General features: G+C 45.3%; 8 non-coding genes and 1 pseudogene across 8 annotated transcripts; 2 read left to right on the forward strand and 7 right to left on the reverse strand.

Annotated features, from left to right (window-relative positions):
- Window positions 1–19273: 19273 nt before the first annotated feature.
- LOC135033621 (U1 spliceosomal RNA) lies at window positions 19274–19452 on the reverse strand (annotated as a pseudogene).
- A 3497-nt stretch (window positions 19453–22949) lies between these two features.
- On the forward strand, window positions 22950–23113 carry LOC135033674 (U1 spliceosomal RNA). Its single transcript, XR_010229016.1, has one exon. It is a non-coding gene; the product is annotated as a U1 spliceosomal RNA (small nuclear RNA).
- A 152-nt stretch (window positions 23114–23265) lies between these two features.
- Window positions 23266–23428, forward strand: LOC135033571 (U1 spliceosomal RNA). Its single transcript, XR_010228924.1, has one exon. It is a non-coding gene; the product is annotated as a U1 spliceosomal RNA (small nuclear RNA).
- An 824-nt stretch (window positions 23429–24252) lies between these two features.
- LOC135033593 (U1 spliceosomal RNA) lies at window positions 24253–24415 on the reverse strand. Its single transcript, XR_010228945.1, has one exon. It is a non-coding gene; the product is annotated as a U1 spliceosomal RNA (small nuclear RNA).
- Window positions 24416–24567: 152 nt separating this feature from the next.
- Window positions 24568–24731, reverse strand: LOC135033679 (U1 spliceosomal RNA). The gene has a single exon (XR_010229021.1). It is a non-coding gene; the product is annotated as a U1 spliceosomal RNA (small nuclear RNA).
- Window positions 24732–25405: 674 nt separating this feature from the next.
- LOC135033623 (U1 spliceosomal RNA) lies at window positions 25406–25566 on the reverse strand. The gene has a single exon (XR_010228970.1). It is a non-coding gene; the product is annotated as a U1 spliceosomal RNA (small nuclear RNA).
- Window positions 25567–25718: 152 nt separating this feature from the next.
- LOC135033646 (U1 spliceosomal RNA) lies at window positions 25719–25882 on the reverse strand. Its single transcript, XR_010228989.1, has one exon. It is a non-coding gene; the product is annotated as a U1 spliceosomal RNA (small nuclear RNA).
- Window positions 25883–26556: 674 nt separating this feature from the next.
- On the reverse strand, window positions 26557–26719 carry LOC135033590 (U1 spliceosomal RNA). Its single transcript, XR_010228942.1, has one exon. It is a non-coding gene; the product is annotated as a U1 spliceosomal RNA (small nuclear RNA).
- Window positions 26720–26871: 152 nt separating this feature from the next.
- LOC135033661 (U1 spliceosomal RNA) lies at window positions 26872–27035 on the reverse strand. Its single transcript, XR_010229004.1, has one exon. It is a non-coding gene; the product is annotated as a U1 spliceosomal RNA (small nuclear RNA).
- Between the last annotated feature and the right edge of the window lie 639 nt (window positions 27036–27674).

Genomic DNA, 27674 nt, shown 5'->3' on the forward strand with positions numbered 1-27674 from the left:
ACATAAATCCTGTTGCTCCACACATGAATTATTCACATTGTTCCCCCCATAAATCCATAAATCCTATTGCTCCCCACAGGAAAAATAACATAACAAATATTAGCCCCTACCGACTAGCTGTTCTCCTCCCTGTCCCTCAGTGACGGGGATTGTTCATAGTGGAGTGCTGAGAATACTGAGCAGCTGTCGGTCGGGCAGGTGTGGATGTGGGTGGGAAAGGAAAGTTGTGGATGCAAGCGGGAACTGGAAGATGTGTATACAGGCGGGTGGGCTGGCTGGGTGGTGAGACGCTGCGGCTGTGACCTATGATATCACACTGCCACGTCATCAAATCATAGGTCATGGCCAGAGCATGACTGATCCTCTAAGAAGAGCCCGGGCCAACAATTCACTCTGAAGGTACAGGAAGCTGCTCTGGCTCCGCGGCACACCTTGCAACTGGTCGCGGCACACTAGTGTGCCACGGCACACTGGTTGAAAAAGCCTGCGTTATAGCCCTGAATTTTCCAATGCCTAGCTCTTTGCAAAAGAGAGATATTGGCAAGGAAAAGCTGTATTGTACCTTTGCATTTTTCTCCCAAACGAAAGACACTAGAATGAAAATTTTAAAGCCTCCTATTAGTGCTTCATCTACACGTTATAGCCCTGAATTTTCCAATTCCTATCTCTTTGCAAAAGAGAGATATCGGCAAGGAAAAGCTGTATTGTACCTTTGCATTTTTCTCCCAAACGAAGGACACTAGAATAAAAATTTTAAAGCCTCCTGTTAGTGCTTCATCTACACGTTATAGCCCTGAATTTTCCAATGCCTATCTCTTTGCAAAAGAGAGATATCGGCAAGGAAAAGCTGTATTGTACCTTTGCATTTTTCTCCCAAACGAAAGACACTAGAATGAAAATTTTAAAGCCTCCTGTTAGTGCTTCGTCTACACGTTATAGCCCTGAATTTTCCAATGCCTATCTCTTTGCAAAAGAGAGATATCGGCAAGGAAATGCTGTATTATACCTTTGCATTTTTCTCCCAAACGAAAGACACTAGAATGAAAATTTTAAAGCCTCCTGTTAGTGCTTCATCTACACGTTATAGCCCTGCATTTTCCAATGCCTATCTCTTTGCAAAAGAGAGATATCGGCAAGGAAAAGCTGCATTGTACTTTTGCATTTTTCTCCCAAACGAAAGACACTAGAATGAAAATTTTAAAGCCTCCTGTTAGTGCTTCATCTACACGTAATAGCCCTGAATTTTCCAATGCCTATCTCTTTACAAAAGAGAGATATCGGCAAGGAAATGCTGTATTGTACCTTTGCATTTTTCTCCCAAACGAAAGACACTAGAATGAAAATTTTAAAGCCTCCTGTTAGTGCTTCATCTACACGTTATAGCCCTGAATTTTCCAATGCCTATCTCTTTGCAAAAGAGAGATATCGGCAAGGAAAAGCTGTATTGTACCTTTGCATTTTTCTCCCAAACGAAAGACACTAGAATGAAAATTTTAAAGCCTCCTGTTAGTGCTTCATCTACACGTTATAGCCCTGAATTTTCCAATGCCTATCTCTTTGCCAAAGAGAGATATCGGCAAGGAAAAACTGTATTGTACCTTTTCATTTTTCTCCCAAACGAAAGACACTAGAATTAAAATTTTAAAGCCTCCTGTTAGTGCTTCATCTACACGTAATAGCCCTGAATTTTCCAATGCCTATCTCTTTACAAAAGAGAGATATCGGCAAGGAAATGCTGTATTGTACCTTTGCATTTTTCTCCCAAACGAAAGACACTAGAATGAAAATTTTAAAGCCTCCTGTTAGTGCTTCATCTACACGTTATAGCCCTGCATTTTCCAATGCCTATCTCTTTGCAAAAGAGAGATATCGGCAAGGAAAAGCTGCATTGTACTTTTGCATTTTTCTCCCAAACGAAAGACACTAGAATGAAAATTTTAAAGCCTCCTGTTAGTGCTTCATCTACACGTTATAGCCCTGAATTTTCCAATGCCTATCTCTTTGCCAAAGAGAGATATCGGCAAGGAAAAACTGTATTGTACCTTTGTATTTTTCTCCCAAACGAAAGACACTAGAATTAAAATTTTAAAGCCTCCTGTTAGTGCTTCATCTACACGTTATAGCCCTGAATTTTCCAATGCCTATCTCTTTGCAAAAGAGAGATATCGGCAAGGAAAAGCTGTATTGTACCTTTGCATTTTTCTCCCAAACGAAGGACACTAGAATGAAAATTTAAAAGCCTCCTGTTAGTGCTTCATCTACACGGTATAGCCCTGAATTTTCCAATGCCTAGCTCTTTGCAAAAGAGAGATATTGGCAAGGAAAAGCTGTATTGTACCTTTGCATTTTTCTCCCAAACGAAAGACACTAGAATGAAAATTTTAAAGCCTACTGTTAGTGCTTCATCTACACGTTATAGCCCTGAATTTTCCAATGCCTAGCTCTTTGCAAAAGAGAGATATCGGCAAGGAAAAGCTGTATTGTACCTTTGCATTTTTCTCCCAAACGAAAGACACTAGAATGAAAATTTTAAAGCCTCCTGTCAGTGCTTCATCTACACGTTATAGCCCTGAATTTTCCAATGCCTATCTCTTTGCAAAAGAGAGATATCGGCAAGGAAAAGCTGTATTGTAACTTTGCATTTTTCTCCCAAACGAAGGACACTAGAATGAAAATTTAAAAGCCTCCTGTTAGTGCTTCAACTACACGGTATAGCCCTGAATTTTCCAATGCCTAGCTCTTTGCAAAAGAGAGATATTGGCAAGGAAAAGCTGTATTGTACCTTTGCATTTTTCTCCCAAACGAAGGACACTAGAATGAAAATTTTAAAGCCTCCTGTTAGTGCTTCATCTACACGTTATAGCCCTGAATTTTCCAATGCCTAGCTCTTTGCAAAAGAGAGATATCGGCAAGGAAAATCTGTATTGTACCTTTGCATTTTTCTCCCAAACGAAAGACACTAGAATGAAAATTTTAAAGCCTCCTGTTAGTGCTTCATCTACACGTTATAGCCCTGCATTTTCCAATGCCTATCTCTTTGCAAAAGAGAGATATTGGCAAGGAAAAGCTGTATTGTACCTTTGCATTTTTCTCCCAAACGAAAGACACTAGAATGAAAATTTTAAAGCCTACTGTTAGTGCTTCATCTACACGTTATAGCTCTGAATTTTCCAATGCCTAGCTCTTTGCAAAAGAGAGATATCGGCAAGGAAAAGCTGTATTGTACCTTTGCATTTTTCTCCCAAACGAAAGACACTAGAATGAAAATTTTAAAGCCTCCTGTTAGTGCTTCGTCTACACGTTATAGCCCTGAATTTTCCAATGCCTATCTCTTTGCAAAAGAGAGATATCGGCAAGGAAAAGCTGTACTGTACCTTTGCATTTTTCTCCCAAACGAAGGACACTAGAATGAAAATTTTAAAGCCTCCTGTTAGTGCTTCATCTACACGTAATAGCCCTGAATTTTCCAATGCCTATCTCTTTGCAAAAGAGAGATATCGGCAAGGAAATGCTGTATTGTACCTTTGCATTTTTCTCCCAAACGAAAGACACTAGAATGAAAATTTTAAAGCCTCCTGTTAGTGCTTCATCTACACGTTTTAGCCCTGAATTTTCCAATTCCTATCTCTTTGCAAAAGAGAGATATCGGCAAGGAAAAGCTGTATTGTACCTTTGCATTTTTCTCCCAAACGAAGGACACTAGAATGAAAATTTTAAAGCCTCCTATTAGTGCTTCATCTACACGTTATAGCCCTGAATTTTCCAATGCCTATCTCTTTGCAAAAGAGAGATATCGGCAAGGAAAAGCTGTATTGTACCTTTGCATTTTTCTCCCAAACGAAGGACACTAGAATGAAAATTTTAAAGCCTCCTATTAGTGCTTCAACTACACGTTATAGCCCTGAATTTTCCAATGCCTATCTCTTTGCAAAAGAGAGATATCGGCAAGGAAAAGCTGTATTGCACCTTTGCATTTTTCTCCCAAACGAAGGACACTAGAATGAAAATTTTAAAGCCTCCTGTTAGTGCTTAATCTACACGTTATAGCCCTGAATTTTCCAATGCCTATCTCTTTGCAAAAGAGAGATATCGGCAAGGAAATGCTGTATTGTACCTTTGCATTTTTCTCCCAAACGAAAGACACTAGAATGAAAATTTTAAAGCCTCCTGTTAGTGCTTCATCTACACGTTATAGCCCTGCATTTTCCAATGCCTATCTCTTTGCAAAAGAGAGATATCGGCAAGGAAAAGCTGCATTGTACTTTTGCATTTTTCTCCCAAACGAAAGACACTAGAATGAAAATTTTAAAGCCTCCTGTTAGTGCTTCATCTACACGTAATAGCCCTGAATTTTCCAATGCCTATCTCTTTGCAAAAGAGAGATATCGGCAAGGAAATGCTGTATTGTACCTTTGCATTTTTCTCCCAAACGAAAGACACTAGAATGAAAATTTTAAAGCCTCCTGTTAGTGCTTCATCTACACGTTATAGCCCTGCATTTTCCAATGCCTATCTCTTTGCAAAAGAGAGATATCGGCAAGGAAAAGCTGCATTGTACTTTTGCATTTTTCTCCCAAACGAAAGACACTAGAATGAAAATTTTAAAGCCTCCTGTTAGTGCTTCATCTACACGTTATAGCCCTGAATTTTCCAATGCCTATCTCTTTGCAAAAGAGAGATATCGGCAAGGAAAAGCTGTATTGTACCTTTGCATTTTTCTCCCAAACGAAGGACACTAGAATAAAAATTTTAAAGCCTCCTGTTAGTGCTTCATCTACACGTTATAGCCCTGAATTTTCCAATGCCTATCTCTTTGCAAAAGAGAGATATCGGCAAGGAAAAGCTGTATTGTACCTTTGCATTTTTCTCCCAAACGAAGGACACTAGAATGAAAATTTTAAAGCCTCCTGTTAATGCTTCATCTACACGTTATAGCCCTGAATTTTCCAATGCCTATCTCTTTGCAAAAGAGAGATATCGGCAAGGAAAAGCTGTATTGTACCTTTGCATTTTTCTCCCAAACGAAAGACACTAGAATGAAAATTTTAAAGCCTCCTGTTAGTGCTTCATCTACTTGTTATAGCCCTGAATTTTCCAATGCCTATCTCTTTGTTATCATGCTGTTAACTGGGTTCAGATCACAAGTTGTACGGTGTGATTGGTGTGGCTGGTATGAGTCTTACCCGGGATTCAAAATCCTTCCTTATTGTGTACGCTCGTCCGGGCACAGTATCCTAACTGAGGCTTGGAGGAGGGTCATAGGGGGAGGAGCCAGTGCACACCAGCTAGTCCTAAAGCTTTTACTTTGTGCCCAGTCTCCTGCGGAGCCGCTATTCCCCATGGTCCTTTCGGAGTCCCCAGCATCCACTACGGACTATGAGAAATAGAATTATCGGTAAGTAAATTCTTATTTTCTGGACTGTGTCCAGGATCATCCTTAGGAATAGAAGACGTGTCGTAGGGATCAGCTGCGATTTTGGAATATTAAGAATCCAACCGTGCTGCCGCAACACTACCTGAGATAGTGCTACCCCGACTACCAACTGTTCCCTGGATCTTGCCCTTATCCGGAGATCGTCCAAGTAAGGGATAATTAAAACTCCCTTCCTTCGAAGGAGTATCATCATTTCGGCCATTACTTTGGTAAAGACCCGGGGTGCCGTGGACAAACCAAACGGCAGCGTCTGAAACTGATAGTGACAGTTCTGTACCACAAACCTGAGGTACCCTTGGTGAGAAGGGTAATTTGGGACATGGAGATAAGCATCCTTGATGTCCAGAGACACCATATAATCCCCTTCTTCCCGGTTTGCCATCACCGCTCTGAGTGACTCCATCTTGAATTTGAACCTTTGTATGTAAGTGTTCAAGGATTTCAGATTTAAATTAGGTCTCACCGAGCCGTCCGGCTTCGGTACCACAAACAGCGTGGAATAATACCCCTTTCCCTGTTGTAGGAGGGGTACCTTGATTATCACCTGCTGGGAATACAGCTTGTGAATGGCTTCCCATACCGCCTCCCTGTCGGAGGGAGACGTCGGTAAAGCAGACTTTAGGAAAACGGCGAAGGGGAGACGTCTCGAATTCCAATTTGTACCCCTGAGATACCACCTGAAGGATCCAGGGGTCCACCTGTGAGTGAGCCCACTGCACGCTGAAATTTATGAGACGGGCCCACACCGTTTCTGTTCCTGGGAACTGGCTGTTTGCTGCAGCCTTTTTCCTCTCCCTCTGCCACGGGGCAGAAATGAGGAGCCTTTTGCCCGCTTGCCCTTATGGGGCCCAAAGGACTGCGCCTGATAATACGGCGTCTTCTTATGTTGAGAGGCTACCTGGGGTAAAAATGTGGATTTCCCAGCCGTTGCCGTGGCCACCAGGTCTGTTAGACCTACCCCAAATAACTCCTCCCTTTTATAAGGCGATACTTCCATATGCCTTTTGGAATCAGCATCACCTGACCACTGTCTTGTCCATAACCCTCTTCTGGCAGAAATGGACAGCGCACTTACTCTTGATGCCAGTCGGCAAATATCCCTCTGTGCATCACGCATATATAGAAAGCATATTTTAAATGCTCTATAGTCAGTAATATACTGTCCCTATCTAGGGTATCAATATTGTCAGTCAGGGAATCCGACCAAGCCACCCCAGCACTGCACATCCAGGCTGAGGCGATTGCTGGTCGCAGTATCACACCCGTGTGAGTGTATATACATTTTAGGATATTTTACTGCTTTCTGTCAGCAGGTTCCTTAAGGGCGGCCGTATCCGGGGACGGTAGTGCCACCTGTTTAGACAAGCGTGTGAGCGCTTTATTCACCCTAGGGGGTGTTTCCCAATGTGCCCTATCCTCTGGCGGGAAGGGGTATGATGCTAATAACTTTTTAGGAATTAACAGTTTTTATCGGGGGAAACCCACGCATCATCACACACTTCATTTAATTCCTCAGATGCAGGAAAAACTACAGGCAGTTTTTTCTCACCCAACATAATACCCTTTTTAGTGGTACTGGTATTATCAGAAATGTGTAAAAACATTTTCCATAGCCTCAATCATGTAACGTGTGGCCCTACTGGAAGTCACATTCGTCTCTTAATTGTCGACACTGGAATCAGTATCCGTGTCGGCGTCTGTATCTGCCATCTGCGGTAACGGGCGTTTTAGAGCCCCTGATGGCTTTTGAGACACCTGGACAGGCACAGGCTGAGTAGCCGGCTGTCTCATGTCATCAATCTTTTGTAAAGAGCTGACACTGTCACGTAATTCCTTCCATAAGCTCAGCCACTCAGGTGTTGACTCCCTAGGGGGTGACAACTCCATTACAGGCAATTGCTCCGCCTCCACACCATTTTCCTCCTCATACATGTCGACACAATCGTACCGACACACAGCACACACACAGGGAATGCTCTGATAGAGGACAGGACCCCACTAGCCCTTTGGGGAGACAGAGGGAGAGTATGCCAGCACACACCAGAGCGCTAATAATATATATACAGGGATAACCTTATATAAGTGTTTTTCCCCTTATAGCTGCTGTATTGTTATACTACGCCTAATTAGTGCCCCCCTCTCTTTTTTAACCCCTTTCTGTAGTGTAGTAACTGCAGGGGAGAGCCAGGGAGCTTCCCTCCAACGGAGCTGTGAGAGAAAATGGCGCCAGTGTGCTGAGGAGATAGGCTCCGCCCCCTTCTCGGCGGCCTTTTCTCCCGTTTTTCTGTGGAATCTGGCAGGGGTTAAAATTCATCCATATAGCCCTGGGGGCTATATGTGATGTATTTTCGCCAGCCAAGGTGTTTCTATTGCTGCTCAGGGCGCCCCCCCCCTAGCGCCCTGCACCCTCAGTGACCGAAGTGTGAAGTGTGCTGAGGAGCAATGGCGCACAGCTGCAGTGCTGTGCGCTACCTTGGTGAAGACAGGATGTCTTCTGCCGCCGATTTTCCGGACCTCTTCTTGCTTCTGGCTCTGTAAGGGGGCCGGCGGCGCGGCTCTGGGACCGAGCTCCGAGGCTGGGCCTGTGTTCGGTCCCTCTGGAGCTAATGGTGTCCAGTAGCCTAAGAAGCCCAATCCACTCTGCACGCAGGTGAGTTCGCTTCTTCTCCCCTTAGTCCCTCGATGCAGTGAGCCTGTTGCCAGCAGGTCTCACTGAAAATAAAAAACCTAAAACTAAACTTTCACTAAGAAGCTCAGGAGAGCCCCTAGTGTGCACCCTTCTCGGCCGGGCACAAAAATCTAACTGAGGCTTGGAGGATTGTCATAGGGGGAGGAGCCAGTGCACACCAGGTAGTCCTAAAGCTTTACTTTTGTGCCCAGTCTCCAGCGGAGCCGCTAATCCCCATGGTCCTTATGGAGTTCCCAGCATCCACTAGGACGTCAGAGAAACACTGATAGAGTACATTATATTTATGAATTAATTGCTTCCAGATTCTGCAGCAGCATCATCAGCACCACCAGTGTTACTCACAGTCACTTCACACTGACTGCTGCACAACACATCACTTAATTTCCGGGCCGCCCGCCACCTGGTGAAGAGACATGGGAGATGAAGGACCAGCAGTGCCACGTTGAGCGGAAGTATTGTGAATTAGTTACCCACACACTCCTTGTGACACCTGCTCCCCGTCTGCCCTCCCACCCGCCGCCTGCCGTCCGGAACCCGCACTGACAAGTAAGTCTCAGCAGAATGTGTCTGCCAGCAGCTCCCAGTCCCTCCTAGAGGAACACTGCCAGTGGTGTGGCGGCCGCGGCACACTAGGACTGAGAGACCGCAGCAGGAGGAAAGCACAGGTGGGCGGGAGGAGAGCATGGGCGGACATCACCATGTCACATTGCAAGGTGACGCCAGTCCCCCCAGTGAGGCCGCCGATGAATGCACTCAGCATAGTATTAGCAGCAGGCAGAGGGGGGTCGGGTGCAGCGGTGGTGGGAGGTACGGAAATGAGCTGCAGGCTAGGCTCCACCGATCACACACTCAGCGATCACTGTGCTACAGCAAGCGTGGCGTGCAGCGGTGCTGGACATTAGGGAGTGCCTGTGCGCACCAGGCACCCCCTGTACGCACGCCTATGCGCTACCACCACCCATATGCCACACTACATCACTATGCTACAGCCCTCCCATATGCTGCACTTCATAATTACACTATACCCCCCATACAACATACTACATCACCACACTACACTACTCACAATAAAATTAAAACATCCCAGTTCCTCATTCTTAATGAGCTCACGTGAGTTCTCTCCCCAACGGAGCTCCAGACCAAGTAACAATGAAGACACCAGCAGCGTGTAGGGGGCAGGCCTGGTCCACTTGTCAGGAGAGAGCAGTCACAGGAGGGTAAGAAGGGGGCGGGGCCTAGTCCTACAGACGGGAGAGAGCACAGACAGGAGAGAGCAAGGTACAGGGGTAGAAGGGGACGGAGCCTATTCTTACACGCTTTCAAAATTCGACTTTAAAATTCGACATTTGACAAATTCGACTTTTCTGCAATGGTACAAATGCGGCAATTCGACAAAAGTATATTCAATTGAAGTTTGTAAATTCGACAACAGTGCTTTTAAACAGTAAATTCGTCATTTTCAATCCGCCACACTTTGCTGGCGGAATCTAATAAAAAAAATTAAAAAACATGTTTTTTTTTTGCAGTTTTTTTTTTTTGGTAATAGCATATCTATTTATATTAGAAGGGATTAGGTACTTGGTTTGTCTTTTTTGGAGGCACAAGTATTATTTATATATTTTTTAAAATATTATTTATTTTTTAAATGGAATGTGAAAAACCCGAAAAAAAATTGCGTGGGTCCCCCCTCCAAAGCATAACGAGCCTCGGGCTCTTCGAGCCGGTCCTGGTTCTAAAAATCTGGGGGAAAAACGGACAGGGGATCCCCCGTATTTTTAAAACCAGCACCGGGCTCTGCGCCTGGTGCTGGTGCAAAAAATACGGGGAACAAAAAGAGTAGGGGTCCCCCGTATTTTTTACACCAGCATCGGGCTCCACTAGCTGGACAGATAATGCCACAGCCGGGGGTCACTTTTATACAGTGCCCTGCGGCCGTGGCATTAAATATCCAACTAGTCACCCCTGGCCGGGGTACCCTTGGGGAGTGGGGACCCCTTCAATCAAGGGGTCCCCCCCAGCCACCCAAGGGCCAGGGGTGAAGCCCGAGGCTGTCCCCCCCATCCAAGGGCTGCGGATGGGAGGCTGATAGCCTTGAGAAAATTTAAATAATATTGTTTTTTCTAGTAGTACTACAAGTCCCAGCAAGCCTCCCCCGCAAGCTGGTACTTGGAGAACCACAAGTACCAGCATGCAGGAGAAAAACGGGCCCGCTGGTACCTGTAGTTCTACTGGGGAAAAAATACCCAAATAAAAACAGGACACAGACACCGTAAAAATATAACTTTATTTCCCACCTGCCGACACACCCATACTTACCTATGTTGACATGAAGCAGTCGGTCCTCTTCTCCAAGTAGAATCCACGGGTACCTGAAAATAAAAGATAATTATACTCACCTGATCCAGGTTCCAGATTAAATCCACGTACTTGGCAAAACAACAAACCGAACACCCGGACCAGACGGACTGAAAGGGGTCCCATGTTTACACATGGGATCCCTTTCCACGAATGCAGACATCCGAATCTCGCGAGAATCCGACAGCGGGATGATGACGTTCGTGCGCGCTCGGGCTAGCCGAGCAAGGCGGGAAGGTTCGAACCTGCCTCGGACCCGTGTAAAATGGGTGAAGTTCGGGGGGTTCGGATTCCGACGAACCGAACCCACTCATCACTAGTATGTACGTGAGTGTCAGGTGCCGTGCGCGTACATACGTGTCAGTGCCGTGCGTGTACGTACGTGTGTGTCAAGTGTCGTGCGTGTACGTGTGTGTGTGTGTGTCAGGTGGCGCGTACCTACATGTGTGTATGTCAGGTGCTGTGCATGTGTGTACGTACAGGCGTGTGTCAGGTGCCGCGCGTGTACGTACGTGTGTGTGTGTGCCAGGAGCCGCGCGTGTACATGCGTGTGGGTGTCAGGAGCCGTGCGTATACGTACATACGTGTAGGTGTCAGGTGCCGTGCGTATACGTATATACGTGTGTGTGTCAGGAGCCGCGCGTGTTCGTACATGTGTGTGTGTGTCAGGAGCCACGCGTGTGTGTGTGTGTGTCAGGAGCCGCGCGTGTTCGTACATGTGTGTCAGGTGCCGCACGTGTATGTGTGTGTGTGTGTTAAATTCCGCGTGTGTACGTACGTATGTGTGTGCCTGGAGCCGCGCGTGTACATACATGTGTGTGTGTGTCAGGTGCTGTACGTGTATGTGTGTGTCTCAGGTGCTGCACGTGTATATGTGTGTATCTCAGGTGCTGCATTTGTATGCGTCAGCTGCCACGTGGGTGTCAGGTGTTGAGCGTGTATGTGTTTGTGTCGCATCTGTATGTGTGTGACTGTCAGGTGCTGCACGTGTATGTGTGTGTCAGGTGCTGCATGTATATATGTGTGTGTTAGGTGCTGTTCATGTATGTGGGAGTGGCAGGTGCTACATGTGTATATATGTGTGAGTGGCAGGTGCTGCGTGTGTATACGAGTGTGTGTGAGGTGCTGCGAGTGTATGTGTGTGTTAGGTGCTCTGAGTGTATATGATTGTGTGTCAGGTGCTGTGCGTGTGTGCGTTAAATGCCACATGTATGTATGTATGTGTGTCAGGTGCTGCGTGTGTGTGTGGGTGTGTCAGGTGCTGCATGTCTGTGTGTGTGGGTGTGTCAGGTGCTGCATGTGTGTGTGTGTGTGTGTCTGTCAGGTGCTGCATGTGTGTGTCAGGTGCTGCATGTCTGCGTGTGTGTCAGGCGCTGCATGTCTGTGTCAGGTGCTGCGTGTGTGTGTGTGTGTGTGTGTGTGTGTGTCAGGTGCTGTGTGTGTGTGTGTGTGTGTGTGTCAGGTGCTGCGTGTCTGCGTGTGTGTGTCAGGTGCTGCGTGTGTGTGTGTGTGTGTGTGTGTGTCAGGTGCTGCGTGTCTGCGTGTGTGTGTCAGGTGCTGCATGTCTGCATGTGTGTGTCAGGCGCTGCATGTCTGTGTGTCAGGTGCTGCGTGTGTGTGTGTCAGGTGCTGTGTGTGTGTGTCAGGTGCTGCGTGCCGTGTGCGTGTGTCAGGTGCGTGAGTGTGCGTGTGTCAGGTGCGTGAGTGTGTGTGTGTCAGGTGCGTGAGTGTGTGTGTGTGTGTCAGGTGCGTGAGTGTGTGTGTCAGGTGCGTGAGTGTGTGTGTGTCAGGCGCTGCGTGTCTGTGTGTGTCAGGCGCTGCGTGTCTGTGTGTGTAAGGCGCTGCGTGTGAGTGTGTGCGTGTGTGTCAGGTCCGTGTGAGTGTCAGGTGCTGCGTCTGTGTGTGTGTGTCAGGTGCTGCGTGTGTGCGTGTGTGTCAGGCGCTGCGTGTGCGTGTGTCAGGCGCTGCAGGGAGGGCGGGGGGGACGGACAGCAGGGAGGGCGGGGGGGGGACGGACACACAGCAGGGAGTGCGGGGGGAGAACGGACACACAGCAGAGAGGAGGAGGGGGGGTGGCCGGACACAGCGGGAGGAGGGGGGGTGGCCGGACACAGCGGGAGGAGGGGGGTGGCCGGACACAGCGGGAGGAGGGGGGGTGGCCGGACACAGCGGGAGGAGAGGGGGTGGCCGGACACGCGGGGGAGAAGTGGAAGCTGGGTACACAGCGGTGGGCTGCCTGACAGAACTCACCCAGTGCTACGCAGCTCCGGCGATCTCCTCCCGCTTCATGGACCTCAATGAACTCACACGCCGGGAACCGCTGGCTGTCCTCCTGCAGCTCCACGTGACTCCTTCCCGCTCTGTCTCCTCGTGCCCAACTGCCAGAGCTACTCTCTGTACACCCCCTGCTGGCGGTCACTGCGCAGGCGCAACAAATTGAAATGCCCTATCTCTATAATGGGGCATATTTCTCTTAATTAAAAAAACCCTATAACTTTCTGAAAAACCACAAACCCAAAAGGCACTGCACTGGGGCATACTCTATCTAGTAAAACAAACCCCAAGTCTTAATTCGTCCTCTATCCTGACTTATGCCTTCCCAAAAAAATCTTCATTCACTCTATGGGAAAACGTTGTCAAAAAGCCACAGAGGGAGTGGCAGAAAAAAACTGACAGTTGGAAATTTAGCTTACTCCCAATTTCTCATTTTTTATTATTTTGCCCTGAAATTTGTCCTGCAGCAGCGGGTGACGATTCTACGCGTCCATACCAAATTTCAGCTCAGTACGTCCAATCAGTTTTGAGGTGTAGCCCCTCAAACACCATGCCCCCATCTCAGAAGTTCCCTATGGGAGAATTCCGTTTGTTCGATTCAGCCTTAATATAAGGGCACGACCGTGCCCTTATAATTGACTGTATTGTTTTCTTTCAAAAATCCACTTAATTTTCTTTACCCGATTATTAAAATGGTAATTGACAAAAACAAACTACATTGTCACCAGAAGAGCAATACAAAATGTACAAGTGATATATTAAAATCATCTTTCCAGCTTGAATTTCAATGATGCATTGGGGCAACGATTTTGTGAGAAACATCTTCACCCTTAAATAAAGATTTTCTTAATTCCTTACCTGTGTGCTAATTAGATATCACCTTGTTTTCACATTAAACAGACTTCCACATGAGAAAACAGCAAAGATGCAGTGGCGTTAATGTTTCCTGGTGTCAACCTGTATTATTTCCGTAGATATTGAAAGGAGGATGCATCTTGCTGCCTTTCCAATGAAGCAAGTTTAATTTAGTAATAGGTGAAAAACCATCCCTACAAAGATGTTAATCAGATACTTGGCTTTGTGGACACTTTTCAGAGAACAAATTTGTTATCATAAAAATAAAGCCAGAAAATGAAGAGCTGTTTAATCACTCAATTGGATTTTTCTGCCAGCATTTTTCTTTTTCTCTGCAACCCACTGCTAAATTGTGCTTCCTAGCTGTTTTTTTATAAAACCACTTAATCAAATTTAACTCTGATTACATCAGAGAAGGCCAGGTACCCTACACCATAAGAGGGGGTTTGCAATTTTGACTTGTCTACTTAAATATCACCAAAATCTGATCACAAGGTCAATTACGTCCCTGGGTGGGATTGAACCACCAACCTTTTGATTAATAGCTGAACACACTAACCGATTGCGCCACAGAGACACTTTGCAAAAACTATATACTGACAAAGACTAATAAGCATTCATCTAGAACGTTTCCTAGAAAAACTTTAAAAAGTCAATAATCTGGAGAGTTTTTGTAAGATGTTTCTTCCAGCAACCAATGAAGAAACACATTGGTACTTTCGCATGATGAGTGAGTGCTTCAGGATCTCTTGCACTTACATGTGCAGCAGAGTACTGCAATGGAAGCATGCTGGGCCCATAACCCAGAGGTAGGCAGATTGAAACTATCCTTTGCTATATGCATTTTTTTTTGTTCATTAAAGTAATCCAAAACTGGGATTGATATTTTAGCTTTTATTTTTACTTAAAGTACAATAACTTTTACCATTTTAATTTGTTTTAATAGTATATTGACAGTATTGTTTTCTTTCAAAAATCCACTTAATTTTCTTTACCCTATTATTAAAATGGTAATTGACAAAAACAAACTACATTGTCACCAGAAGAGCAATACAAAATGTACAAGTGATATATTAAAATCATCTTTCCAGCTTGAATTTCAATGATGCATTGGGGCAACGATTTTGTGAGAAACATCTTCACCCTTAAATAAAGATTTTCTTAATTCCTTACCTGTGTGCTAATTAGATATCACCTTGTTTTCACATTAAACAGACTTCCACATGAGAAAGCAGCAAGGATGCAGTGGCGTTAATGTTTCCTGGTGTCAACCTGTATTATTTCAGTAGATATTGAAATGAGGATGCATCTTGCTGCCTTTCCAATGAAGCAAGTTTAATTTAGTAATAGGTGAAAAACCATCCCTACAAATATGTTAATCAGATACTTGGCTTTGTGGACACTTTTCAGAGAACAAATTAGTTAGCATAAAAATAAAGCCAGAAAATGAAGAGCTGTTTAATCACTCAATTGGATTTTTCTGCCAGCATATTTCTTTTTCTCTGCAACCCACTGCTAAATTGTGCTTCCTAGCTGTTTTTATAAAATCACTGAATCAAATCTAACTCTGATTACATCAGAGAAGGCCAGGTACCCTACACCATAACAGGGGGTTTGAAATTTTGACTTGTCTACTTAAAGATCACCAAAATCTGATAACAAGGTCAATTAAGTCCCTGGGTGGAATTGAACCACCAACCTTTTGGTTAATAGCCTTACACACTAACTGATTGCGCCACAGCAACACTTTGCAAAAGTAGATACTGACAAAGGCTAATAAGCATTCATCTAGAACGATTCCTAGAAACATTTTAAAAAGTCAATAATGTGGAGAGTTTTTGTAAGATGTTTCTTCCATCAACCAATGAAGAAACACATTGGTACTTTCCCATGATGAGTGAGTGCTTCAGGATCTCTTGCACTTACATGTGCAGCAGAGTACTGTAATGGAAGCATGCTGGGTCCATAACCCAGAGGTAGGCAGATTGAAACTATCCTCTGCTATATGCATTTTTTTTTGTTAATTAAAGTAATCCAAAACTGGGATTGATATTTTTGCTCTTTTATTTTTACTTAAAGTACAATAACTTTTACCATTTTAATTTGTTTTAATAGTATATTGACAGTATTGTTTTCTTTCAAAAATCCAATTAATTTTCTTTACCCGATTATTAAAATGGTAATTGACAAAAGCAAACTACATTGTCACCAGAAGAGCAATACAAAATGTACAAGTGATATATTAAAATCATCTTTCCAGCTTGAATTTCAATGATGCATTGGGGCAACGATTTTGTGAGAAACATCTTCACCCTTAAATAAAGATTTTCTTAATTCCTTACCTGTGTGCTAATTAGATATCTCCTTGTTTTCACATTAAACAGACTTCCACATGAGAAAGCAGCAAGGATGCAGTGGCGTTGATGTTTCCTGGTGTCAACCTGTATTATTTCAGTAGATATTGAAATGAGGATGCATCTTGCTGCCTTTCCAATGAAGCAAGTTTAATTTAGTAATAGGTGAAAAACCATCCCTACAAAGATGTTAATCAGATACTTGGCTTTGTGGACACTTTTCAGAGAACAAATTTGTTATAAAAATAAAGCCAGAAAATGAAGAGCTGTTTAATCACTCAATTGGATTTTTCTGCCAGCATTTTTCTTTTTCTCTGCAACCCACTGCTAAATTGTGCTTCCTAGCTGTTTTTTTTTTAAATCACTTAATCAAATCTAACTCTGATTACATCAGAGAAGGCCAGGTACCCTACACCATAAGAGGGGGTTTGCAATTTTGACTTGTCTACTTAAATATCACCAAAATCTGATCACAAGGTCAATTACGTCCCTGGGTGGGATTGAACCACCAACCTTTTGATTAATAGCTGAACACACTAACCGATTGCGCCACAGAGACACTTTGCAAAAAGTACATACTGACAAAGACTAATAAGCATTCATCTAGAACGTTTCCTAGAAAAACTTTAAAAAGTCAATAATCTGGAGAGTTTTTGTAAGATGTTTCTTCCAGCAACCAATGAAGAAACACATTGGTACTTTCGCATGATGAGTGAGTGCTTCAGGATCTCTTGCACTTACATGTGTAGCAGAGTACTGCACTGGAAGCATGCTGGGCCCATAACCCAGAGGTAGGCAGATTGAAACTATCCTTTGCTATATGCATTTTTTTTGTTCATTAAAGTAATCCAAAACTGGGATTGATATTTTAGCTTTTATTTTTACTTAAAGTACAATAACTTTTACCATTTTAATTTGTTTTAATAGTATATTGACAGTATTGTTTTCTTTCAAAAATCCAATTAATTTTCTTTACCCGATTATTAAAATGGTAATTGACAAAAACAAACTACATTGTCACCAGAAGAGCAATACAAAATGTACAAGTGATATATTAAAATCATCTTTCCAGCTTGAATTTCAATGATGCATTGGGGCAACGATTTTGTGAGAAACATCTTCACCCTTAAATAAAGATTTTCTTAATTCCTTACCTGTGTGCTAATTAGATATCACCTTGTTTTCACATTAAACAGACTTCCATATGAGAAAACAGCAAAGATGCAGTGGCTTGGATTTTTGAAAGAAAACAATACTGTCAATATACTATTAAAACAAATTAAAATGGTAAAAGTTATTGTACTTTAAGTAAAAATAAAAGCTAAAATATCAATCCCAGTTATGAATTACTTTAATGTACAAAAAAATAATGCATATAGCAAAGGATAGTTTCAATCTGCCTACCTCTGGGTTATGGGCCCAGCATGCTTCCATTGCAGTACTCTGCTGCACATGTAAGTGCAAGAGATCCTGAAGCACTCACTCATCATGCGAAAGTACCAATGTGTTTCTTCATTGGTTGCTGGAAGAAACATCTTACAAAAACTCTCCAGATTATTGACTTTTTAAAGTTTTTCTAGGAAACGTTCTAGATGAATGCTTATTAGTCTTTGTCAGTATGTATTTTCTGCAAAGTGTCTCTGTGGCGCAATCGGTTAGTGTGTTCAGCTATTTATCAAAAGGTTGGTGGTTCAATCCCACCCAGGGACGTAATTGACCTTGTGATCAGATTTTGGTGATATTTAAGTAGACAAGTCAAAATTGCAAACCCCCTCTTATGGTGTTGGGTACCTGGCCTTCTCTGATGTAATCAGAGTTAGATTTGATTAAGTGATTTTATAAAAAAAACAGCTAGGAAGCACAATTTAGCAGTGGGTTGCAGAGAAAAAGAAAAATGCTGGCAGAAAAATCCAATTGAGTGATTAAACAGCTCTTCATTTTCTGGCTTTATTTTTATGATAACAAATTTGTTCTCAGAAAAGTGTCCACAAAGCCAAGTATCTGATTAACATCTTTGTAGGGATGGTTTTTCACCTATTACTAAATTAAACTTGCTTCATTGGAAAGGCAGCAAGATGCATCCTCATTTCAATATCTACGGAAATAATACAGGTTGACACCAGGAAACATTAACGCCACTGCATCTTTGCTGTTTTCTCATGTGGAAGTCTGTTTAATATGAAAACAAGGTGATATCTAATTAGCACACAGGTAAGGAATTAAGAAAATCTTTATTTAAGGGTGAAGATGTTTCTCACAAAATCGTTGCCCCAATGCATCATTGAAATTCAAGCTGGAAAGATGATTTTAATATATCACTTGTACATTTTGTATTGCTCTTCTGGTGACAATGTAGTTTGTTTTTGTCAATTACCATTTTAATAATCGGGTAAAGAAAATTAATTGGATTTTTGAAAGAAAACAATACTGTCAATATACTATTAAAACAAATTAAAATGGTAAAAGTTATTGTACTTTAAGTAAAAATAAAAGAGCAAAAATATCAATCCCAGTTTTGGATTACTTTAATTAACAAAAAAAAATGCATATAGCAGAGGATAGTTTCAATCTGCCTACCTCTGGGTTATGGACCCAGCACTTCCATTACAGTACTCTGCTGCACATGTAAGTGCAAAAGATCCTGAAGCACTCACTCATCATGGGAAAGTACCAATGTGTTTCTTCATTGGTTGATGGAAGAAACATCTTACAAAAACTCTCCACATTATTGACTTTTTAAAATGTTTCTATTAATCGTTCTAGATGAATGCTTATTAGCCTTTGTCAGTATGGACTTTTGCAAAGTGTTGCTGTGGCGCAATCAGTTAGTGTGTAAGGCTATTAACCAAAAGGTTGGTGGTTCAATCCCACCCAGAGACTTAATTGACCTTGTTATCAGATTTTGGTGATCTTTAAGTAGACAAGTCAAAATTTCAAACCCCCTGTTATGGTGTAGGGTACCTGGCCTTCTCTGATGTAATCAGAGTTAGATTTGATTCAGTGATTTTATAAAAACAGCTAGGAAGCACAATTTAGCAGTGGGTTGCAGAGAAAAAGAAATATGCTGGCAGAAAAATCCAATTGAGTGATTAAACAGCTCTTCATTTTCTGGCTTTATTTTATGCTAACAAATTTGTGCTCTGAAAAGTGTCCACAAAGCCAAGTATCTGATTAACACCTTTGTAGGGATGGTTTTTCACCTATTATTAAATTAAACTTGCTTCATTGGAAAGGCAGCAAGTGATGTCATCCAAGCAGTGGGTCAAAGTTGGCTTCAAACCTCGTCTGCTTATGAAAAGAGAAAAGGGGTATGCAGGGCATGGCGGCCTTTTGCGGTGCTTGGATGACCCCTAGTTCGCATTAAATAATGCAGTCGAGTTTCCCACATTTGGGGAAATCACAGGGGTCAGCATACCCAGAATGCAATGAATGAACCGCTCCCTGGGAGAACAGTCTTCATGACCATGGTATCTCCTATGCAAAATAAGTATGATTTGGGATAGGGCTGGGGAGGGCCGCTGCTCAGGCACATCTCTGTCAAGTAAAGGAGATTCAACTGAGGCAGCACAAGGGAACTCTCATCTGGGGACAACAACTGCAGGGAGAACACATATTTTCAGATGAACATGGGAGGGCAGAAGGCTGCCTAATACTGAAGCACCCCCAAACAACAAACCAAATGCAACAACTAGTGCAAGCATTCCTGGGGGAAGGCCTGCAGCAGATGGATTTGCATATGGCGATGTCATCCAAGCAGTGGGTCAAAGTTGGCTTCAACCCTCGTCTGCATATGAAAAGAGAAAAGGGGCGTGCAGGGCATGGCGGCCTTTTGCGGCACTTGTCTGACCCCTAGTTCACATTTCTTGCAGCAGCTGGGCACTGTAACAGCTCCAGAGCTGCTCTGTAAGGCAAGTAAAAGGGTGTGGGCCCTGCAGCACTACCTGTAGTTCGCATTGTGCAAGACCCCTAGTTCGCATTAAACACCCCCACCCTCCTTCGGTGTGGGGCTCATGTTGGCCATGCCCCAGCCCCTGAAGCATTCACGCTGATTTCTTGCAGCAGCTGGGCACTGTAACAGCTCAAGAGCTGCTCTGTAAGGCAAGTAAAAGGGTGTGGGCCCTGCAGCACTACCTGTAGTTTGCATTGTGCTTTGGAAGGCACAAAGTAAGCAGACGGGAAGAGAAGTCAGGATAGTGCACAAGGGTATAGACGGGAGGGGCTCAAGAAAAAAGAAGTGGAAACAGACAGCAAACTAGGCTTCCAATGCACAATGCAAACTACAGGTAGTGCTGCAGGGCCCACACCCTTTTACTTGCCTTACAGAGCAGCTCTGGAGCTGTTTAATCACTCAATTGGATTTTTCTGCCAGCATAATTTTTCTCTTACGTCCTAGAGGATGCTGGGGACTCCGTAAGGACCATGGGGGATAGACGGGCTCCGCAGGAGACATGGGCACTTTAAGAAAGACTTTAGATCTGGGTGTGCACTGGCTCCTCCCTCTATGCCCCTCCTCCAGACCTCAGTTTACTACTGTGCCCAGAGGAGACTGGGTGCTTTTCAGGGAGCTCTCCTGAGTTTCCTGACAGAAAGTATATTTGTTAGATTTTTTTATTTTCAGGGAGCCTGCTGGCAACAGACTCCCTGCATCGAGGGGCGGAGGGGAGAGATGCACACCTACTTCTGTGAGTTGATAGGCTCTGCTTCTTAGGCTACTGTACAGCATTAGCTCCAGAGGGATCGGTACGCAGGTCTCACCCTCGCCGTCCGTCCCAGCGCCGCGCCGCCGTCCCCCTCGCAGAGCCGGAAGATAGAAGCCGGGTGAGTATGAGAAGAAAAGAAGACTTCAGAGGCGGCGGAAGACTTCATGATCTTCACTGAGGTAACGCACAGCAGTAAAGCTGTGCTCCATTGCTCCCATACACCTCTCACACGGCAGTCAGTGTAAGGGTGAAGGGCGCAGGGGGGACGCCCTGGGCAGCAATATAGACCTCTCTTTGGCAAAATAAATATATATGCAGCTAGGCACTGTATATATATATAAGAGCCCCCGCCTTTTTTTTACTATATTTGAGCGGGACAGAAGCCCGTCGCTGAGGGGGTGGGGCTTCTCCCTCAGCACTCACCAGCGCCATTTTCTCCACAGCACCGCTGAGGGGAAGCTCCACGGACTCTCCCCTGCTTATACCACGGTAGAAAGAGGGTCTTAAAGAAGAGGGGGGCACATAATTAGGCGCATATATATATGGAAATACAGCGCTACTGGGTAAACATAAAATTATTGTGTTTTTTTCCTGGGTCATATAGCGCTGGGGTGTGTGCTGGCATACTCTCTCTCTCTGTCTCTCCAAAGGGCCTTGTTGGGGAACTGTCCTCAGATAAGAGGATTCCCTGAGTGTATGGTGTGTCGGTACACGTGTGTCGACATGTCTGAGGTAGAAGGCTCTCCTAGAGAGGAGCAGGAGCAAATTAATGTGGTGTCTCCATCGACAACGCCGACACCTGACTGGATGGATATGTGGAATGTTTTAAGTGCTAATGTAAACTTATTACACAAGAGATTAGACAAAGCTGAAGCTAGGGAACAGTCAGGGAGTCAACCCATGCCTGTCCCTATGTCGCAGGGACCTTCGGGGTCTCAAAAGCGCCCACTATCCCAAATAGTTGACACAGATACCGACACGGATTCTGACTCCAGTGTCGACTACGATGATGCAAAGTTACAGCCAAAATTGGCTAAATGTATTCGATATATGATTATTGCACTAAAAGATGTTTTGCACATCACAGAGTCCCCTGTCCCTGACACGAGGGTACACATGTATAAGGGAAAGAAACCTGAGATAACCTTTCCCCCCTCACATGAGTTGAACGAATTATGTGAAAAAGCTTGGGAATCTCCAGACAAAAAGCTGCAGATTCCCAAAAGGATTCTTATGGCGTATCCTTTCCCGCCAATGGACAGGATACGGTGGGAATCCTCCCCTAGGGTGGATAAAGCATTGACACGCTTATCCAAAAAGGTAGCGCTGCCATCCCAGGATACGGCTACCATCAGGGACCCTGCTGACCGCAAGCAGGAGGTTACCCTAAAGTCCATTTACACACATTCTGGTACCTTACTCAGACCGGCAATTGCGTCGGCCGGGGTTGTAGCGCGGTGGCAGCGGAATTGCAGACCCGTCCTCAATTCCTGCTAAAAGTGGAATCATCCTTTCATATGAACCAACCTATTGTGATGCCTGTGGCTACGCGTGACTTGGAGGATTCCGAGTCCCTTGATGTGGTCAGGGCTTTGAAAATTTACGTGGCCAGAACGGCTAGAGTCAGAAAAACAGAAGCACTGTTTGTCCTGTATGCAGCCAACAAGATTGGCACCCCTGCTTCAAAGCAGACTATTGCTCTCTGGATCTGTAACACGATTCAGCAGGCGCATTCTATGGCGGCAAATCCATCTGCGAACTACAGGTAGTGCTGCAGGGCCCACACCCTTTTACTTGCCTTACAGAGCAGCTCTGGAGCTGTTACAGTGCCCAGCTGCTGCAAGAATTCAGCTTGAATGCTTCAGGGGCTGGGGCATAGCCAACATGAGCCCCACACCAAAGGAGGGTGGAGGTGTTTAATGCAAACTAGGGGTCAGCCAAGCGCCGCAAAAGGCCACCATGCCCTGCACGCCCCTTTTCTCTTTTCATATGCAGACGAGGGTTGAAGCCAACTTTGACAAACTGCTTGGATGACATCACCATATGCAAATCCATCTGCGGCAGGCCTTCCCCCAGGAATGCTTGCACTAGTTGTTGCATTTGGTTTGTTGTTTGGGGGTGCTTCAGTATTAGGCAGCCTTCTGCCCTCCCATGTTCATCTGAAAATATATGTTCTCCCTGCAGTTGTTGTCCCAAGATGAGAGTTCCCTTGTGCTGCCTCAGTTGAATCTCCTTTACTTGACAGAGATGTGCATGAGCAGCGGCCCTCCCCAGCCCTATTCCAAATCATACTTATTTTGCATAGGAGATACCATGGTCATGAAGATTTTTCTCCCAGGGTGAGGTTCATTCATTGCATTTTGGGTATGCTGACCCCTGTGATTTCCCCAAATGTGGGAAACTCGACTGCATTATTTGTGGTAGTGGGAGGCTGTGTTTGTGATTTCTTCTGGTCAGCTCTGGTAAAAGTCAGATTTCTTTGTTTCAGATTTTCCTTTAGCCTTGTTCTTCTTTCGAGAGTTCCCTTGTGCTGCCTCAGTTGGATCTCCTTCACTTAACAGGGGGGTGCCCGAGCAGCGACCCTCCCCAGCTCTAGCCCAACTCCTACTTACCTGCCAGGTGAGATACTATGATCATGAAGGTGCTTCTCCCAGGGCAAGGCTCACCCATTGCACTCTGGGTGTGCTGCCCCTGCGATTTCCCCAAATGTGGGAAACTTGACTGCATAATTTGTGTTTCCCCTGGTCGGCTCTCGTATAATTCAGATCTCTTTGTCTCAGATCTCTCTCCAGCCTAGTTTGCTGTCTGTTTCCACTTCTCTTTTCTTCAGCCGCTCCCTTCTATACCCTTGTGCACTATCCTGACTTCTCCTCCCGTCTGCTTACTTTGTGCCTTCCAATGCACAATGCAAACTACAGGTAGTGCTGCAGGGCCCACACCCTTTTACTTGCCTTACAGAGCGTCTCTGGAGCTGTTACAGTGCCCAGCTGCTGCAAGAAATCTGCTTGAATGCTTCAGGGGATGGGACATGGCCAACATGAGCCCCACACCAAAGGAGGGTGGAGCAGAAGGCTGCCTAATACTGAAGCACCCCCAAACAACAAACCAAATGCAACAACTAGTGCAAGCATTCCTGGGGGAAGGCCTGCCGCAGATGGATTTGTGGTGATGTCATCCAAGCAGTTGGTCAAAGGTGGCTTCAACCCTCGTCTGCATATGAAAACAGAAAAGGGGCGTGCAGGGCATGGTGGCCTTTTGCGGCGCTTGACTGACCCCTAGTTTGCATTAAACACCTCCACCCTCCTTCGGTGTGGGGCTCATGTTGGCTATGCCCCAGCCCCTGAAGCATTCAAGCTGATTTCTTGCAGCAGCTGGCCACTGTAACAGCTCCAGAGCTGCTCTGTAAGGCAAGTAAAAGGGTGTGGGCCCTGCAGCACTACCTGTAGTTTGCATTGTGCATTGGAAGGCACAAAGTAAGCAGACGGGAGGAGAAGTCAGGATAGTGCACAAGGGTATAGAAGGGAGCGGCTGAAGAAAAGAGAAGTGGAAACAGACAGCAAACTAGGCTGGAGAGAGACCTGAGACAAAGAGATCTGAATTATACGAGAGCCGACCAGGGGAAACACAAATTATGCAGTCAAGTTTCCCACATTTGGGGAAATCGCAGGAGCAGCACACCCAGAGTACAATGGGTGAGCCTTGCCCTGGGAGAAGCACCTTCATGATCATAGTATCTCACCTGGCAGGTAAGTAGGAGTTGGGCTAGAGCTGGGGAGGGTCGCTGCTCGGGTACCCCCCTGTAAAGTGAAGGAGATCCAACTGAGGCAGCACAAGGGAACTCTCGAAAGAAGAACAAGGCTAAAGGAAAATCTGAGACAAAGAAATCTGACTTTTACCAGAGCTGACCAGAAGAAATCACAAACACAGCCTCCCACTACCACAAATAATGCAGTCAAGTTTCCCACATTTGGGGAAATCACAGGGGTCAGCATACCCAAAATACAATGAATAAACCTCACCCTGGGAGAAAAATCTTCATGACCATGGTATCTCCTATGCAAAATAAGTATGATTTGGAATAGGGCTGGGGAGGGCCGCTGCTCATGCACATCTCTGTCAAGTAAAGGAGATTTAACTGAGGCAACACAAGGGAACTCTCATCTGGGGACAACAACTGCAGGGAGAACATATATTTTCAGATGAACATGGGAGGGCAGAAGGCTGCCTAATACTGAAGCACCCCCAAACAACAAACCAAATGCAACAACTAGTGCAAGCATTCCTGGGGGAAGGCCTGCCGCAGATGGATTTGCATATGGTGATGTCATCCAAGCAGTGGGTCAAAGTTGGCTTCAACCCTCGTCTGCATATGAAAAGAGAAAAGGGGCGTGCAGGGCATGGTGGCCTTTTGCGGCGCTTGGCTGACCCCTAGTTTGCATTAAACACCTCCACCCTCCTTTGGTGTGGGGCTCATGTTGGCTATGCCCCAGCCCCTGAAGCATTCAAGCTGATTTCTTGCAGCAGCTGGGCACTGTAACAGCTCCAGAGCTGCTCTGTAAGGCAAGTAAAAGGGTGTGGGCCCTGCAGCACTACCTGTAGTTCGCATTGTGCGTTGGAAGGCACAAAGTAAGCAGACAGGAGGAGAAGTCAGGATAGTGCGCAAGGGCATAGAAGGGAGCGGCTCAAGAAAAGAGAAGTGGAAACAGACAGCAAACTAGGCTGGAGAGAGACCTGAGACAAAGAGATCTGAATTATACGAGAGCCGACCAGGGGAAACACAAATTATGCAGTCAAGTTTCCCACATTTGGTGAAATCGCAGGAGCAGCACACCCAGAGCAATGGGTGAGCCTTGCCCTGGGAGAAGCACCTTCATGATCATAGTATCTCACCTGGCAGGTAAGTAGGAGTTGGGCTAGAGCTGGGGAGGGTCGCTGCTCGGGTACCCCCCTGTAAAGTGAAGGAGATCCAACTGAGGCAGCACAAGGGAACTCTCGAAAGAAGAACAAGGCTAGAGGAAAATCTGAGACAAAGAAATCTGACTTTTACCAGAGCTGACCAGAGGAAAGCACAAACACAGTCCCCCACTACCACAAATAATGCAGTCAAGTTTCCCACATTTGGGGAAATCACAGGGGTCAGCATACCCAAAATGCAATGAATGAACCTCACCCTGGGAGAACAATCTTCATGACCATGGTATCTCCTATGCAAAATAAGTATGATTTGGAATAGGGCTGGGGAGGGCCGCTGCTCATGCACATCTCTGTCAAGTAAAGGAGATTCAACTGAGGCAGCACAAGGGAACTCTCATCTGGGGACAACAACTGCAGGGAGAACACATATTTTCAGATGAACATGGGAGGGCAGAAGGCTGCCTAATACTGAAGCACCCCCAAACAACAAACCAAATGCAACAACTAGTGCAAGCATTCCTGGGGGAAGTTCTGCAGAAGACGGATTTGCATACGGTGATGTCATCCAAGCAGTGGGTCAAAGTTGGCTTCAACCCTCATCTGCATATGAAAAGAGAAAAGGGGCGTGCAGGGCATGGCGGCCTTTTGCGGTGCTTGGATGACCCCTAGTTCGCATTAAACACCTCCACCCTCCTTTGGTGTGGGGCTCATGTTGGCCATGCCCCATCCCCTGAAGCATTCAAGCAGATTTCTTGCAGCAGCTGGGCACTGTAACAGCTCCAGAGCTGCTCTGTAAGGCAACTAAAAGGGTGTGGGCCCTGCAGCACTACCTGTAGTTTGCATTGTGCATTGGAAGGCACAAAGTAAGCAGACGGGAGGAGAAGTCAGGATAGTGCATAAGGGTATAGAAGGGAGCGGCTGAAGAAAAGAGAAGTGGAAACAGACAGCAAACTAGGCTGGAGAGAGACCTGAGACAAAGAGATCTGAATTATACGAGAGCCGACCAGGGGAAACACAAATTATGCAGTCAAGTTTCCCACATTTGGGGAAATCGCAGGGGCAGCACACCCAGAGTGCAATGGGTGAGCCTTGCCCTGGGAGAAGCACCATCATGATCATAGTATCTCACCTGGCAGGTAAGTAGGAGTTGGGCTAGAGCTGGGGAGGGTCTCTGCTCGGGCACCCCCCTGTCAAGTGAAGGAGATCCAACTGAGGCAGCACAAGGGAACTCTCAAAAGAAGAACAAGGCTAGAGGAAGATCTGAAACAAAGAAATCTGACTTTTACCAGAGCTGACCAGAGGAAAACACAAACACAGTCCCCCACTACCACAAATAAAGCAGTCGAGTTTCCCACATTTGGGGAAATCACAGGGGTCAGCATACCCAGAATGCAATGAATGAACCTCACCCTGGGAGAATAATCTTCATGACCATGGTATCTCCTATGCAAAATAAGTATGATTTGGGATAGAGCTGGGGTGGGCCGCTGCTCAGGCACATCTCTGTCAAGTTAAGGAGATTCAACTGAGGCAGCACAAGGGAACTCTCATCTGGGGACAACAACTGCAGGGAGAACACATATTTTCAGATGAACATGGGAGGGCAGAAGGCTGCCTAATACTGAAGCACCCCCAAACAACAAACCAAATGCAACAACTAGTGCAAGCATTCCTGGGGGAAGGCCTGCCGCAGATGGATTTGCATATGGTGATGTCATCCAAGCAGTGGGTCAAAGTTGGCTTCAACCCTCGTCTGCATATGAAAACAGAAAAGGGGCGTGCAGGGCATGGTGGCCTTTTGCGGCGCTTGTCTGACCCCTAGTTTGCATTAAACACCTCCACCCTCCTTCGGTGTGGGGCTCATGTTGGCTATGCCCCAGCCCCTGAAGCATTCAAGCTGATTTCTTGCAGCAGCTGGGCACTGTAACAGCTCCAGAGCTGCTCTGTAAGGCAAGTAAAAGGGTGTGGGCCCTGCAGCACTACCTGTAGTTTGCATTGTGCATTGGAAGGCACAAAGTAAGCAGACGGGAGGAGAAGTCAGGATAGTGCACAAGAGTATAGAAGGGAGCGGCTGAAGAAAAGAGAAGTGGAAACAGACA

This window comes from Pseudophryne corroboree, unplaced genomic scaffold (genome assembly GCF_028390025.1).
Source record: "Pseudophryne corroboree isolate aPseCor3 unplaced genomic scaffold, aPseCor3.hap2 scaffold_574, whole genome shotgun sequence".
NCBI classification, from domain to species: Eukaryota; Metazoa; Chordata; class Amphibia; order Anura; family Myobatrachidae; genus Pseudophryne; species Pseudophryne corroboree.